This window comes from Talpa occidentalis, unplaced genomic scaffold (genome assembly GCF_014898055.3).
Source record: "Talpa occidentalis isolate TD23 unplaced genomic scaffold, MPIMG_talOcc4v2.1, whole genome shotgun sequence".
In the NCBI taxonomy this organism is placed as follows: Eukaryota; Metazoa; Chordata; class Mammalia; order Eulipotyphla; family Talpidae; genus Talpa; species Talpa occidentalis.
Genome location: NW_026555331.1, coordinates 138,514,806 through 138,531,586, shown reverse-complemented (window position 1 = coordinate 138,531,586; position 16,781 = coordinate 138,514,806). Strand labels below are relative to the sequence as shown.

Below are 16,781 nucleotides of genomic sequence, written 5' to 3'. Positions count from 1 at the left end.
AGAAAAAGAAAAATACCGGATGGTCTCACTCATAACAGGAATCTAGAAAACTTAAATAAGGGACCAGGAAAATGAATAACTATAAGAAAGTGAAAATCAAAATCAACAAAAAACTATGAACCAGAGACAAGCTATGTGGAGTGGGGGGCGGGGAGGGGAGGGATTGGGGTCAAAATAAGGGGATTGCAATTGTATGGGGAATATAAAAATAAAATTTATTAAAAAAAAAACCTAAAAAAAAAAACTGGCTTAGTCATAATTACTTGTTGTTATAAAATGCCACATTTTGTGATGCTACATGTATTTTATTATATGATTGTAAAATCCTTTAATGAACACCATCTTACCCTGCATAAGAAAGTCTGTGGTAAAGTCACTTAAAGTCATTTAATAGCACAGTCCTGGAGAAAGAATGCATGACCTGAGGCCTGGCTCTAATATTTACTGGTGTATGACCATGGGCTAGTTACTTAATCTCTGTGCCTTAACTTGCTTAAAATGCAGAGGATGGTAATAATCCTGTCTGCATAGTAGGGTTGTAGTAAGAATGAACGACGACGTATAGGTAATCTGTAAAAGTCTTCAGAACAGTGCTAGCCATATTGGGTGTGAGGTTACGTTTTGCTTTACTTTCCTGCAAATTTAGAGGAGGGGAGTTAGTTGTAAAGTAAATGAGTAAACTCATGGGGAGTATGTATGTTATGATATGAATGTTCTTTGCCATTTATATTAAGGGAGAAAAGAACAAGGAGGGAGAGAAAGTTGCTTTCAACTGTTTTTTATCTTAAAGCAAGAGAAGTAAAAACAAAGATTCTAATTCACTCCTTTGGACAAAAATACAATGAAAAGATCCACTTCAAAAAAAAGCAATGACATAAGACTTTTTTAAAAAAAAACATTTCCCTTTCACATTCACCCAGAATGTTCTTCACTGTTATGTTGTCTTTTTTCAGATCAAGCAGGGAAGTCATACCTGACATTGTTCCTCTGTCATGCCTTTAAAAGAAACTCATATTTTAAAATGCAGTCAGTGCATTCACTCATTTACTCAAAAACATTATTGAAAGCCAAGCACTATGCTCCTTATCTTCAAATTTGTTCTATTAGAAAAAAAAAGTAAGTAAAATTACTAGAAAAAGGAATGTGTAATAACAGCAATGGATTAAAATTAGAAAAATGTATAAATGTAGGAGTTTATAATAACACCAAAAACAAAACAAAACCCTAACTGGTGACCACTGGAATATACTCGTGAGCCAGCTCACTATTTTCAAAATTGGTAAATGGAGACAATCAAGCATTCATCTTGACTTTCCTATTAGAATTGTACCACTGTGTAATCAAGTAGTAGCTATGGGGAAGTTTCTTTTTATACAAGTATTCTATCTTATAAAGATAGATTAGAATATCACCATTTTGCAGATCTTCATAATTTAATGGATAAGAAAGAAAAGAGCATCAATAGCTACTGACATCACACACATACACAAAAAACCCAGACATATGCACCCCATTGTGGAAGTACTTACCACACTCTCAAGCTTCTATATGTAAGTATCAATTATATGAAAGGCAGAGAACAAAGGACATGTTAAAAGACACCAGAGAGATACAACCTGCAAAATTCAGATTCAGGGAAGCTCTACAAGACAATGACTCAGTCTTTACAATACAAATTGTAGAAGAAAAAAAATTAGGAGACACCTCAATCAATTGCATTGTATAACACTGATTTCCCTTGGCCATTAAAACCAAGTTTCCCAAAACTAAAGTTTCACAGACAGAAAGAAAAGAACACTATTAGATGTCTTCCCTACATGAATTTGAAGAAAAATGGTTAAGCAATATGCTTTGGGAGTAATGACTTTTAATATAGAAATCAATTTGTAAAACTGTGTTTCAAATCCTTTATTCCTAATAAACACATTGAAACACAATGTGTGTGAATGACACAACTAAGGAATGTCAGTACTCAGTGGGTTTTTGAGGCTATTAAAGAATTACTGTTAATTTTTTTTAGTGTGATAACAGAATTGTGTCCTTATCTTTTAAGTTTATATGTTCATATGATATGCATAAAGGAAATTATAAAATATCTAGAATTTTGTGCCCATTCCAGGGCAATAGGTGGAATGGGTAGAGATAAACATGAAATTGGCCAGGAAGGAACAATTGTTGGAAATTGTCATGGATACATGTTTGACATTTTCTATTAAAACCATGAAAAAGAAACAGTAAAGATTAAAATAACAGAGAGGAGAAAGAAAATAGAAAGGGAGAGATTGCAGGGAGAGAAAGTTAACATAGATTACTGTATGTAAAGCACTCAGCCTATATATTACAAGTACTAGTTACAATTATTCTAAAGCTTAAGAATTGGATTAGATGACCATTCAGGTACTTTTCAAATCTGAAAATCAAAATTCTCTGACTAGATTATCTTTAATGGTCATTACATCTCTAAAATTTGTTGATTCTTCTCCAGGATTTAGTTCAATTTTTTTTTCTTTCACTGGTTAGCAATAGCATACAAAAATACCAAACAACTATTTTTTAAAAGCACACAAACTGGGATTGATTCCCAGTTAAGTGCTTGGAGGTTTTGACAATACCGCCCACTTCAATTCTGGAGTCTGGATGTTATACTGCTTAATTACTAGGTTAAACAGCCAGTACTGATTACACATATGGGAAATTTTGCTTTACCCAATGGTGACAACTCTTGCAAATCTCTTTCCCCAAACATGAACAGTTTGGGAACAGAGATCTCAAATGTGGTCCAGAACTCTCTGGAGAGAACAACACTTTCAGGGGTGCTTGAGATCAAACATATTTTCATGATAATACTAACAAAATATCTGTCTAATTTTATTCTCATTATCTCATAAGTCTATAGCAGTTTTCCTAAGGATACATGATGTGTGGCAATGCACTAAATTGAATGCAAAAGCAGCTATGAGACTCAAGCTGTGTTTTATAAAGGCAGATGTCAAAGAGATTTGCAAAAATATAAAACAATGCCTTTCTTCCCTTTAAATGTTTGTTTTAGAAAAGACTTATTTTTCGTAGAAGCATAATTTGTATTAACATAATAGACTTATTATTTTCAAATAAATTAATGTTTTTTTTTTCTCAGTTCAAGTAGATAGTAATATATGGGCTTATTGTTATTTTAAATATTTTAAAATTATCAGCTTCCTACATAGAGCTTCCATATGATCCAGCAATTCCACTCCTAGGTATTTACCCAAAGGACACAGAAACATCAATTCCAAAGAACACCTGCACCCCTATGTTTATAGCAGCACTGTTTACAATAGCTAAGCTTTGGAAACAACCCAAATGCCCAAAAATAGATGACTGGATCAAGAAGATGTGGTACATATATACCATGGAATATTACTCAGCATTCAAAAAAGATAAACACATGCAATTTGCAGCAACATGGATGGCGCTGGAAGGGATCATGCTCAGCGAAATAAGCCAAAAAGAAAAAGAAAAATACCGGATGGTCTCACTCATAGCAGGAATCTAGAAAACTTAAATAAGGGACCAGGAAAATGAATAACTGTAAGAAAGTGAAAATCAAAATCAACAAAAAACTATGAACCAGAGACACTGTATGGGGGGCGGGGGTGGGAGGGGAGGGATTGGGGTCAGAATGGGGGGGCTGCAATTGTATGGGGAATATAACAATAAAATTTATTAAAAAAAAAAAAAAATAAATAAATAAAATTATCAGCTTCCTAATGCAGTCAATACCAATAGATCCACATAAACAAAAGGTTTTTGGAAACCTCAAATTTTAAGATTGTAAAAAGATCCTGAGACTAAATAGTGTGATAACTACTGCTCTAGAATACATACAACTCTATCTAATTATGTCTGTCACTATGTCACCTCACATTACCATTATATTTTATATGGCACAATCTTTCATTCTCACTCTGCAAAGGATACTGTTCTAAAAGTAGTTGGCTTGATATACCTAGAATTTACTTTGCAGGGAGGGGGTGTATTCTCCAACACCATGAGAAGGCTTTGGCAGAACAATCATTCCTGGTATGGGTAGGAAAGTTGGTCATCTCAGGACAGAGCTATTCATTTACTTGCCTGTGGATTGTCCACCAGGAATCTCTATGAACCAATCAAACCTTCTAACAAAAACTAAATTAAATTCAGTTCAACAGGGTAGGTACACTCTTGAGGAATAACTCAGGGAAGGTCACAAATGGGACAAAAAGAAATGAATGCAGCACTAAAAATAACTGATGCTAGCTTTATGTTTACAGACACCTATACAGGTACATACCTACCTATGTACCTCCCTACCTACAAAATATACACATTAGGGAGGCCATAGATGGGAGAAAGAAAAGACTGTAGCCCTAAACATGCTAGCTCTAATCACTAATTACAAACATACATATAAATGTAAACACCTAGAGGTTGTTGTCCCATCCTCATTAGCCTCTGAGCAACACTGGACCCATCTCTATCATGTCTTCTACTGTTTTATACTCTGGGGCATTTTAATTGGATTTTACCTTTATAAAAATATGAAGAAATGTGAAATTTGCCCACATTCCTAGAACTATAATTCTATCCATTATTGACACAATAAAAACTATACTATTTCAGATTGCCAAAAATAAAGCTCCAAAAACCAATTATTTCAATTTTCAATTTCTTGAAAAAAGATTCCTTTAAAAAAAATTTTCATTCCCAATCCTTTTACAGAATTGCATAATGAACCAGAAAAAGCAAGGGTTAAAGCAACAAGCTAGAATTTTCATGCTTAGAAGAAAATCATATTGACTTACAATGGCCTCCAAACAGCTATTCCAAACCTTTTCTATCACATCAGAGACTGAATTTTCCTACTCCTCATTCTTTTAAACAACCCTACTTCGTCTCTGAGAAGACTAACAAATTCTCTCAACCTTACGTTTAGAGTCACTCTATTCAAAATCCACCCTAACCCCATACCTTTCTTTCCTTCTGTTACTGCTACCAACAGAATTCATACCCTTATCATTTCCCTTAAACTATTCAGCTAGTACACAAGTCTTCCTACCCAGGAAATCTTGTAAATCAATTATTTGTAACAAAACAGTGTTCAAATTAAATAATTTATTAACTAGGCTGGAAGACAGAACTTCCTTTAAAAAATGATCCCATTGTAGAATGTTTTCGAAAGGAGGGTATTAAAATGGTTTTGTAATATTTGGATCTTCATTTGATCCCATTGTAGAATGTTTAAAGATATTAAAATGGTTTTAATATTTGGATCTTCATTTTGTTTTTTAAAGCCTCAGGATGTAAAATGTTTCTTTATTCTATTCCTGGGAGGTTTCTTCCTTGAGGTCACAAGATCAAATCAGACCAGATAAGTAGACTTGTTTTAAAGTAAAAAATGACCACCTGATGCTATTTGGAAGTTAATATGAAATAAGATACTGATACTGAGTTCAGGGTCTACAGTACAAAAAAGTATTGTTCTAATCATGCAATCACAGAAATAATAAATCTCTTTGTTTTAAAAGATAACCACAGAATCCTGCCAGAATCAAAGCAAAAGGAATTACCTAAAAAACAGCCAAAACATAAAACTTTAGTAAGTTTAAGTAAAGTTTGGAGACAGGAATAAAAACCTGCTCTCACCAACCAAACTAGCAAACCCCATTATTTACAGAGCATTAGGTAGAGTACATAGAAAAATTTGAGGAATAATACCCTAGATGGAAAACTGGTCTGGCCCCACCTAAGAAATCTTAAAAGCCAAACCAGAAAGGATCAAACTGTATCAACAACTTAACTGCTATAAACAGAAAAAAGATCTAGTACCCAACAAGGTAAAATTCACAATGTTTGCAATCTAAGCAAATTTACCAGATATTCAAAGAAGCAGGAAAAGATAAACCAGAAAGAGAAGAAAAATCAATCAGTGGAAACCAACCCAGATTGATACAAATATTGAATTAAGAGGCAAGGTCATTAAAACAGTTATTAGATCGTATCCTATATTCAAAAAATTAAACAGAAACACAGGAAATATGTTTTCTAAAGGCCTAAATCAAACTTTCAAAAATATACTGGATGGGATTAACAGCACATTAGACAAAACCAAGAAATGAGTGTATGTGAAGACACAAACACAGAAACTATCCAAAGTGAACCAGAGAGGACAAAGGGGGGAGAGGGGGGAAAGCCGTTAATAATTGTGGAAATACTTTTAGCAATATAATATATATGTAATTTGAGTTCTTTAAGGAGAGAGGAGGACAAATATTTAGAAATAATGGCCATTTTTTCCCAAATTTAATAAAAACAGTAAACCAACAGATCCAACATGCTCAATGAACCCCATGAAGAAACAAAAAGAAAATGGCATCAATTACATAATCAAAATGTTCAAGCCTCTTTTAAGAATATCTTAAAAGCAGCCAGAAAAAAATAATTATGTATTGAGGAACAAAGATAAGGATAGTAGCAGGCTTTACATCAGAAACAATGTAAGAAAGTCAATATTGGTATAATAGCTTCAAAACAATTTTAAAAGTGTCAACCTAGTATTCTATACTCAGCAAAAAAATAATCTTTCATACATTGCTGAGGGGAGCAGCGGGTGAGGCAGGAGAGGTCTGTTGTGCCATGTGGGTAGCTCTCTGGCCGGGGATAGAGCTCATGCTGCAGTGGCTGTGGATAGCTTTGTAGGTTTCATCTTAACCCCTTGCGCCACCAGGGAGGCCCTAACTATGCAGTCTTAACTGGGATACCTAATCTCTTTGAGACTCAGTTTCCTTATATACAAAAAGGGATAACATTCACCTCAAAGTGTGTAGGCATTAAGTGATCAAATATATCAAGCACTTAGAACAGTGACTCCCACTTCTTCATGCTCCCTCTCACCTCCTTGTTTTTATTCTTTTTTTAAGCATGTATTTTAATGATTATTATTGTATCTTAATAAGTATACTGGATATTGAAAGACAAAGTCATTGTTTAACCCAGCTGTTGAATTTTATATATTAACTGTTATATGTAATTTTATGTCAATTTATTTAAAATCTGTTTATTTAAAATCTGTTGGGCCTTTAAAAATCAATCTGTACTTTAAAAAAAAATAATCTTTCAAAAACAACGGTGAAATAAAGACATTTATTAGTTATACATTAGCACACAAAAGAATTCATTACTAGCCGGCGCACACTAGAAATGTCAAAATAAATCTGCACAAAGGAATAAAGAGCACCAGAAAGAATAACTATGTGGGTACTTAAGATTTTTTTCTTATTATTTAACTCTCTTTCTATGATAGTTTACTATTGATACTACAATAATACAAGTTGGTGTGGGATTCACAACGAAGAGAAAATGTATGAGAAAAACAGCACAAAGGCTGAGAGAAAAGAAAGGGGAGCATTTCTTCTATCATCTAAGAACTACTGTAAACTATTTATTATAAGCTTTTTACGTTGTAGATGAAGTTGTATAACAATGTTTAAAGGCAAATTGTGATAATTTGAAGATGTATACCATTAAATTTTAAAGTAACAATTAAAACAAATAGGAATAAGAGAGAATGAGAAAAAATAATCCAATAAAACACAGAAAGAAAAATAGAACTAGTTTCTTAAAAGTTACACATGCACTTATATGATCCGACTATTATACTCCTTGATATTTATTTAACAAAGAAGGAAAAAAGCATGTGTGTGCAAACACTTGCACACAATGGTCATAGCAGCATTATTTATAATAGCCCCAAACTGAAAAGCCAAAAGTCTGTCAACAAGTGAAAAAACAAAGCGTGATCCAGCCATACAGTGGAATACTACTTGCAAAGAAAAGAAACAAATCTTTGATCACTCAACAACTAACAGATTTCAAAATAACAATACCAAGTGAAAGTGTAACACTCCACCCCTCACACTCCCAAAAACAGTTTACATTGAATGACTCCATTTATATAAAACTCTAAAATACATAAACTCGTCTATTCTAACAAAAAGCAGATCGGTGTTTGCCTAGGTATGAGGCAGGGTGGTAGGAAGGGGCAAAAAGATTTTATAGAAGACAGATATGTTCTTCATTTTAATTGTGATGACAGTTTCATAGTTGTACAGCTATGTCCAGACTTGACACATTGTACGTTTTAAATATTCACAGCTTATTGTATGTCAATAAAATTTTCATAAAACTTTAAAAAATTCCATCTGTGCCTCTTTTCTATCAGTTAGATTTTTACTTACTAAGTAATTTTTTTTTTTAAAAAGATTTATTTATTTATTTATACAAGCACTGGGTACAGTCAGAAACACGGGAGGGTGAGAGAATTCACCAGAGCCAGAGCGGGGAACAGAACAGGCAGACTGATGATACACTGCTGAGGGGAGCAGCGGGCGGCAGGCGAGGTCTGCGCACCATGTGGGACCCTCGCTGGCAGCCAGGGATTGAACCGGCACTGCAGAGGCTGCGGGCAGCTTCGCAACCCAGAGTTCAACCGCTGCGCCACCCGGGAGGCCCACTAGGTAATATCTTTATTCAGATTTGTATTCCTTCTTGACTCAGTTTTGGTTGAGTCAGTTTTACTTCTAACTTTCTTTTTTTTTTTTTCTTTGACCTATGATTATTAAGAAGTGTGTCTTTAAATTTCCAAATACATAAAGTTATTTTGGCCATCTTTTTGCTTAATTTCAATCTTATCTGAATTGAACTAGAGAGCAGGTGCATAATAGCCATTATTTGGCTTTTGTTCAGACTGGCTTTATGAATTATGTGTTCAATTTTTTAAAACCTGCTTAAAAAAATATATTAGGTGCAGGGTTTGTGCAGGCCTACCAAATCAAGCTTGTTGGTTGTTAGTTCACATCTCAAATTTTTTGTCTGATCACCAATTACTGAAAAATAGGTTAAAATTTCCTTGCTCTGTACCAAGTTTATTGTATAATTGTATCTACATATTTTCTTCCTATGGCCTATTTACATATTCTGTATTCTATCTGTATTCTAGCCATATACATATTTTGAAGCCATACCATTGGCATATAATGATTTGGAATTATAGCATCCTGGCTGATTATTTTATAACTTTCTGTCATTGATTTTAATTCTAACAATGATTTTTGCCTTAAGTTATTTTTGCCAACTATTATCCTGTTATACCAGTTTTCTTTTAGAATATGCTTTTTCACACCTTTGCTTTCAATCTCTCATATTCCTTATGTCTTAGGTATGGCTCATAGAAGCTACACAGAGTTGGATTATTTTCTATTCAAATCTGACAATGTTCCAGTTATCTATTACTGCATAAAAAACTACCCCAAAACTTAGTTAAACAGTGATCATTTTATTATTCTCATGATTCTGTGGGCCAGAAATTCTAGCGGGGCACAGCAGAAAAAGCTTGTCTCTGATCCACAATGTCTGGGATCTCAGATGGGATGACTTGAATGGATGAAGATGCCTGGGAAGTCTCAACAGGAGCCATATGTCTGGGACCTCAGTTCTTCTCCAGGTGATGTCTGCTAGTGCTGGACTTTCCAACATGGCTCCTCACTCACTCTCATGGCTGACAGTTGATGTGGCTGTTTGCTGGTAGCTCTCTGGGGCTATGAACTAGTGCCTAAAAGTGTCCTCTCCATCTGGCTTGGGCTTCTCACAGCATAGTGGCTGGGTTTGAGTGAGTATTCCAAGAGAGAGAATTTCAAGAGGCCCAGTGAGAAGCTCCAAGGCTTCTTATGACCTATCCTCAGAAGTCCCAGAAAGTGACATTCAATTGGTCAAGCAAGTCACTAAAGCCAGCCTAGATTCAAGGGGAGGAGAGAAACAAACTCCACCTCTGAATGGCAAGAAAGGAAAAAAACTGATATGGCCACTTTGGAGACAAGCTACCACATACCGCCCTCTGGCCCCAACAAGTCCCTCCCACATGCAAAATACACTCACCCTCTCCTAAGACCTTCAAAAGTTTCCTCTCATTATGGCATCAGCTTGGTGTCCAGAATCTTGATATCTAATTCAGGTCCAGGTGTGACTGAGGTTCCTCAGATGCAGTTCCTCAGGTACAGCTACTGGAGTATAGTTCCTTTTGATCTGAATAAAGAGACAAATTATCTGCTCCCACACACCCAACACACAAACGCACAACAGTGAGACTGACTCAGGATAACCAAAATATACACATTCATCCAAAATATGAGGAATAAAGGGGAAGGCAAAGGAGAAAAGCAGCAGTTTTGGGTTCATAGCAATTCTGAAATTTAATCAGAGACATATCACCAGTTTCTTGATATAACCCAGTTCTACTCCCTGAGAATGATTTTCCAAATACACTTGGGTGCAATCTGAGTCATCCTTTACATGAGAGATGGTTAATTTTGCAATGGAATAGCCTTCTTAGACTGCTTTCTGATTGTAGATGGCTGGAAGTCCAAAGGCCTGTTTTCATTTTTTCCTGTCTCTATTCCTTTTAACACAAGCTGAGGTTGTTTTTATTAGTACAATTTATTTAAAACCTTATAGATTTTCTGTGAATCTTATAAGGAGGTTCACTCCAGTAGACAGTCATACCTACCTTCTTAAATCATGTAAGAAAATACTCTTGTCCTCCTTAGAACACCCATTGTTTAACAGTGATAGTCTACGGGGTATTCCCTTAAGATTATTAGACATCTTCTTTAACTGAAAGATTCCATGAGCACTGCCTTAAATCTTTCTGAAGTCTCAACCACAGGATTTATAGTTGCACCCTTGAATTCTTTACTTTGAGTTAATGTTTTATTGGTAGCATCTTGATTTTTATCTTTGCACTGAAGCCATTTCTTTAAAAGTCACTAGCCATCTAGATGAACTGGGAATGAGAAAAAGTTTTATTTTCTACCACAACAGTTCCTGGGTTAGAAATATTTCTTCTACAAGGTCTGATTTAAAATAATTGAATAACTGAATAGTCCATTTTTTAGATCATTCATCTCTCTGGTTGTACTTTATTATAGGCAATTAGAAAAAGCTAGGTAACCCTTTTGAATATTCTGCCTAGAAATTTCTGAAGATGACCTGAATTCATCAGATACATCATCTTCCATGTTGCTACACATGACAGTGCTAACAAACCCTGTACCAATATATAAGAAAGGTTTCTCTACTAAGTCTCCAATGATACTCTTCCCATGCAGTTCAAGCTTTACTAACAGGCTCCTCAAGGTCCCTCCAGTTTCTACTCCCCACCAAGTCCAAAAGCCAATTCCTATTTTAGATAATAACAGCACCTCACTTCCAGGTACCAAATTCTTTTTCAATTCTCTATTGCTACAAACTACCCCAAAGTGGAATGACATAAAACTACAACAACCATTTTATTATAGTTATAATTGTCAGGGTTTAGGGATTCCGACAGATTGCAGCAGAAATAAATGATTTGTGTCTGTTCCATGACATTTGGGCCTTCAGGTAGCGTGGGTCTAATGGTTGAATGTGGTTAGACTGGGTCCATGTATCTGATGCTTGGGCTTTTCTCCATGTTTTGCCTTCTGGGTCTGGAATGTCCAAGATGACTCCTTCGCTTATTCACATGGCTGGCAGCTGATGTTGGCTGTTGACTGTGAGTTTAGCTGGATTCTCCATCTGGCTTGGGCTTCTCACAGCATAGCAGCTGGGTTCCCAGATTGAGTGTTCCATGGGAGAACATTCCAAAAAAGAATGTTCAAAAAGGCTAGACTGAAACTGTATAACTCCTTATGACCTAGCCTTGAAAGTCCCAGAATGTCACTTCTGGTACATTGTATTGGTCTAACAAGTCATTAAAGCCAGCCCAGAATCAATATGAATAGAGGAGTAAACTCCACTGCTAAGTGGGAATATGGCACACATGCAGAGGAAAGAAAGTAATATCAGTCATCGTGGAAACATGCTACAACAGACAAAATCTCTTTTAAACGTTAATGTAATTTATTTACTTTAGTATTATTACTGATGCATTTGGAGTTACTTCTACCAGAATTTATTGTGCTATTTATCTTGTATTTTCTATATTTATCATATTTTCCTTTTCTGTTCTCTATTAGATTAAGCAGGTATACAAATTATAAACTCAATGGATTATCACAAAGTGCAACAACCATGTCACAATTGCTGACAACTGCAACATTACTAGCACCCTGTAATGCTTTTAGAACCCCCTCCCAAAATCTGTCCTTTCCTTCCTTCTGCAAAAATTACTTCTAACACGATGTTTGGTGTTTTATTTTCATATAAATGAAATTATATTGTTTGTATTATTCTGTGTCTCGCTTCCTTTACTCAGCATTGTCTTCATTCAAACATGATGTTGGGCATAACAGCACTGTACTCCTCTCCCTTGCTGTATACTATTCCATCGTATGAATATGCCACAATTTATCCATTCTACCATTCCTGCTGCCCACTGAGTTTTAGATTTCAGTGACTATATTTTTTAAAGTTCTATTTTTGGAAAAAAAAAAAAACAAACTCAACCCTTAGGGCACTTTTAACCTGTGTGGCCTAAACTAAGGATTACTATAAAGAAGTTTTGCATTTGCTTCAATCTAATTTGGGAGTACTTTGTATGTTCATTTCTTGACTTTAGGTTTCCTGAATTGCAAGGAAAGAGGATTATTTTTACCAAAGTTACATGACGACAAGCCCATGGTAACAAATTCTCAGAAAAAATTTTCCATTCAGAGATCTCACAACATGGATAAACTTCTTTGACATCTCTCTATGTCACTGGGCAGATGTTTTTCTAGATCATCTCTTCAATGATGTGGCAATCTTTTGAGGAACTCAGTTTTATGAAGGGAGACAGGAAAGTTTCCTGTTACTATGTGGCTTACCAGGAGCAGCCATAACTTTAGCTTATGTACTTATCATTTTAGTTTGTAATTCCCTCTTTTCTTTTCTTTTTTTTTAACCCCTGAGGATTTTCCTTACAACCCACCAAACAATCTTCAAATATTTTTTTGTCTGAACAAAGGAAGATTCAAACCCAGCATTAATGCTGTCTCTGAGAAAGCACAAACTCCACCAAGAGCTACTAATGTTGCCTTCAAAGTTACAGCTTTTCCAAAACTAGGTTTTACCACTTGGCTATATCGCAGTACTCTGTCAAGCTGAATTTCCTTAGGGTCTAGTTGGTAAAAGCAAGAGAGCATACGAGTTCAAAGATCATCCCACAATTGCTAAAATTCAGACTTGGAAATTAATTTAAATTAGAACTAACAATAAAAGGGAATATATAGAAATATCAAATTTTTCCAAAAAGTCTTCAGAAGAAATTATTTCTCACTTCATCTTGCTTTGTAGATATTGCCCCTCCTTGATTTTTCTTAAAACAGATAAGTTGGTATTTTCAGAGCTTTATACTTCCATGTTATAAGAACTGTGAAATAAATAGGAGGCGGTACTGCCATTAATTCAATTATACAAAACTAGAAATTCACCCACCATTCTTATCACACAGAGCATCCTCTCAACACACAAATGTCACCAAAATTCATCAATTCTATGATCTTAATATTGTTCTAGATTTCTCCCTCATGTCTTCACAACTTAAACAAGGTACATTATATAGCATTAGTGAACAAAAAAGTCTCTCTTCAATCTTATCTCATATCGTTCCTTTAAAACTTATTTTTATATATTAAAGTAAGCTCTTTGTTAATATGAAATCATCCATTTTCTATCTTTTATGGCATATGTGGTATTTATTATATTCTAATTTGAATGTTTTATAGCTGATTTATTAATTCTCTATTATAATCCTCTGACTGTACTACCATATTTTATTCAGTTTTGGATGCCTCCTTCCCACTATTCCTACCTCAGCATCTAGATCAATGAAATGAGTAATTTATTCAGATAGGGTTGGTTGCTTTGATAAAAATATTATGTTCATGATATTACTTAAGACCTCTGTGAGATGCCACTTCAGTTCAGGGCTCTTCCAAGTTGGGATTATTTTAGCATTTCCTTTGATTGTGTGAGTTACCCCTATTATCCCTATAACACCCTCCTCCCTCCCCACACTCCTGTCTTTCTCATTTAAGTCAATTTGCTTTGCAACCAAAGAAACCTAACTGATAAAGACCGGGACACTTTATAATTGCTTGGCTGATATTTTTTTTTTTAATTGAGCAAAATAGTGAATGAATGTAGTGAAAGCCAGTTAAATGTGCACTGAGAAGAAAGGATACAGAGACAAGAAACAGGAATATAATGACTACACTGCACCAATATAATTATCTTCATCTGGGAGAACTTTTCCCTATTGCTCTCAGCCTTACAGGTTTTCTGGTCAAAGGTTTTAAAGTCATCCTTATCTCCTTTTTTGCAAACATTCATCAAATTCACTAGCATATCCTACTTGCTCTACTTTCAAAATATATGCAGAATCCAACCACTTCTCCCATTTCACGCTATCTCTGGTCTAAACTATCATCATCTGTCATCTGGTTATTGCAATAACCTAGTAACTGGTCTCCAGCTACTGCACAGGACCCTGTTCAGTCTGTTCTCAAACTTCTAGCCAGAATAATCTTGCTAAAATTAGGTCAGATCATGTCACTCTGCTCAAAAGCTTCCAATGGTTTTGGAAGCTAAAGCCTAAAATCTTTAATATGACCTATTCAGATTATATAGGATCTATCTCCCTGTTACCTGTTAGCCTCACCTCTACAACTTATCCTCTATTACTCTATTCCAGTCACACTGGCCTCCTTGCTAATCCTTAAAAACATCTGGTATACTCCCCTCTGAGAGCCTCTGCACTTGCCATACTCTGCTAGAACACTATTTCTTCACTCTCTTATAAAAACCCTTAGGTCATGCCATTCAACTATGTCATCTCCTCCTCCCTCCCACCCTAGTTATTCCAATCTATTAATTAAAATCCTTTCATTCAAATTCTAGTGATCCTAAATTTCACCATTAACCTGGGGTTATCAGATAAAAGGTAATAGGAACTTGTGTGGAGTTTCTGGCAAGCCCTTCTTTTGCATTTTGCCCATCCTACTTCTTGCTGTCTCTAATACAGATGCCCTGAGTTCCAGCAGTCACCCTGAACCACGAAATCCTAAGAATGGAAGTAGCATACTAAGAATAATGGAGCCAAATGACAGGAATCTAGCATCCCTAATTTTATGAAGTTACCATGCCAAACTTGCAATTCTTATCTTTACATTTTTTTAATAAATGCAGTATATACATTCTGAGGGTCATAACTGAGCAGAGTCAATCACAGATATTTATATATATATAAAACTTACTCAGAATATAGTAAGTACTAAGTATACTGCAAAAGGTGTGAAACAATGAAGGTTTCATATGAACAACAACAGCATATTTTGTGAGAAAACCAGCCCAAATGCACATAAACCACTGTTATTAGGAATTACTGTCACATGTCATGTAATGGGTTACTGTCGTATCCAACTGAATCTAATTCCAAGAATAGGTTTTCTAGTGCATACTGCCCAGAGTGCTGTTAATAAGGAAGAAGTAAAAACTAGGCATTGAGTAGACAACTCATATACCTACTGAAGTCCAGATTCTAGCACAGTATAAAGGTTTTTTCTGATATGGTCCTGAATATCTCTCCAGCCTCATTTCCTGGGATTCGTCTTTATATTTCATATTCCAACCATACCTGATTATTTTAAGATTTCTCAACACATCATGGTGGCCTTTAGCCTCCATTTATTTGCATATGCTATTCTTCATGAAAGAAATGTTCTTCCTCCAATCCCAAGCCACCCAAATGTCTATATATCCTTTACTAATCTACTTAAATAGAGCTTCCCCCTTGCAAGATCAGATAAACCTGCCCCATCAGTTGTTCTTTCCTCAGCACCAATATAGAATTTTAAATATTCCCTATTATCCCTTATCTTGCTATTCTGTAAAATTTTTTATAAATGTCTATTTGTAACTATATTGTGACTTCCTTGAGAGAAAAAAAATAATCTTTGGAGTCCAAGAATCTAATGCAGAATTTGACACAAAATGGAGGATAAACATAAGCTTATGAAAAGTACTAACATGTGGAATCTTTTGCCAGCAAAACTGAATACAAAAAGATGAAACAGGCCCTGATAAAACAGGTCCTTTTATCACGTTAAAAGATAAAAAACAATGAACACCAGGGAATATGGTGATGGTGCATGCGTGATATGGTAGCAGGAGAGCTATGGGTACAACAACGATGGGAGGGAAAAATAAATTAAAAAAAGTTTACCATCTTTGCTATACCAAAAAAAATAAATAAATAAAATCCCCTTAAAAAAAAAAAAAGATAAACTAGGAAATCTAACATATTCCACTCATATTTTGCTTCCATTTTCTTTATCAAGAATAATCTTCCAGATTAAAAAGAAAACAACATACATGGTTAAGAGGGAACTGAGGCCAGAAACAGAAAAGATAATAGAAGAGCATCCAGCTGCTTTTTAGTATGTTCAACTCTTTGGAACCAGATAAATTATAATCTAAAACATCAATATCTTCGTGATTTCTCATAGGAAAAAACTAAATTAGAAACAAGAAAATGCTATTTCAATTTTCTTAATTTCAAAGGGAAGAAAAAAGAATAGATTCCAGAAACTATAGGTTAACAGTTTAGCAAGTATTCCCAGCAAAATCCTATCCAGCCTATGGTAGAGTAAGTGAAGGCTGTAGTGAGCACCAGAAATCAGAATAGTTTCAATAAGAAAAAAAAATGTTGACCTAGTTTTCCTTTCAACACAATTACTAGACTGAGAAAT

At 35.0% G+C, this 16,781-nt stretch overlaps 1 protein-coding gene across 6 annotated transcripts in view; it reads right to left on the bottom strand.

Annotated features, from left to right (window-relative positions):
• AHCYL2 (adenosylhomocysteinase like 2) overlaps positions 1 to 16,781 on the bottom strand; it is a 147,081-nt gene that overhangs the window by 101,981 nt on the left and 28,319 nt on the right. For 2 of the 6 annotated variants that reach the window (XM_054692656.1, XM_054692654.1), the window contains exons 2-3: positions 13,310 to 13,402; positions 9,952 to 10,098 (exon numbers count right to left, since the gene is read on the bottom strand). The exons of 3 other annotated variants lie outside the window; for them this stretch is intronic. The gene's annotated coding sequence lies outside the window, so the exon portion shown is untranslated. The remainder of the gene's footprint in view (positions 1 to 9,951; positions 10,099 to 13,309; positions 13,403 to 16,781) is intronic. One more of the 6 variants, XM_054692657.1, reaches the window with a different exon arrangement.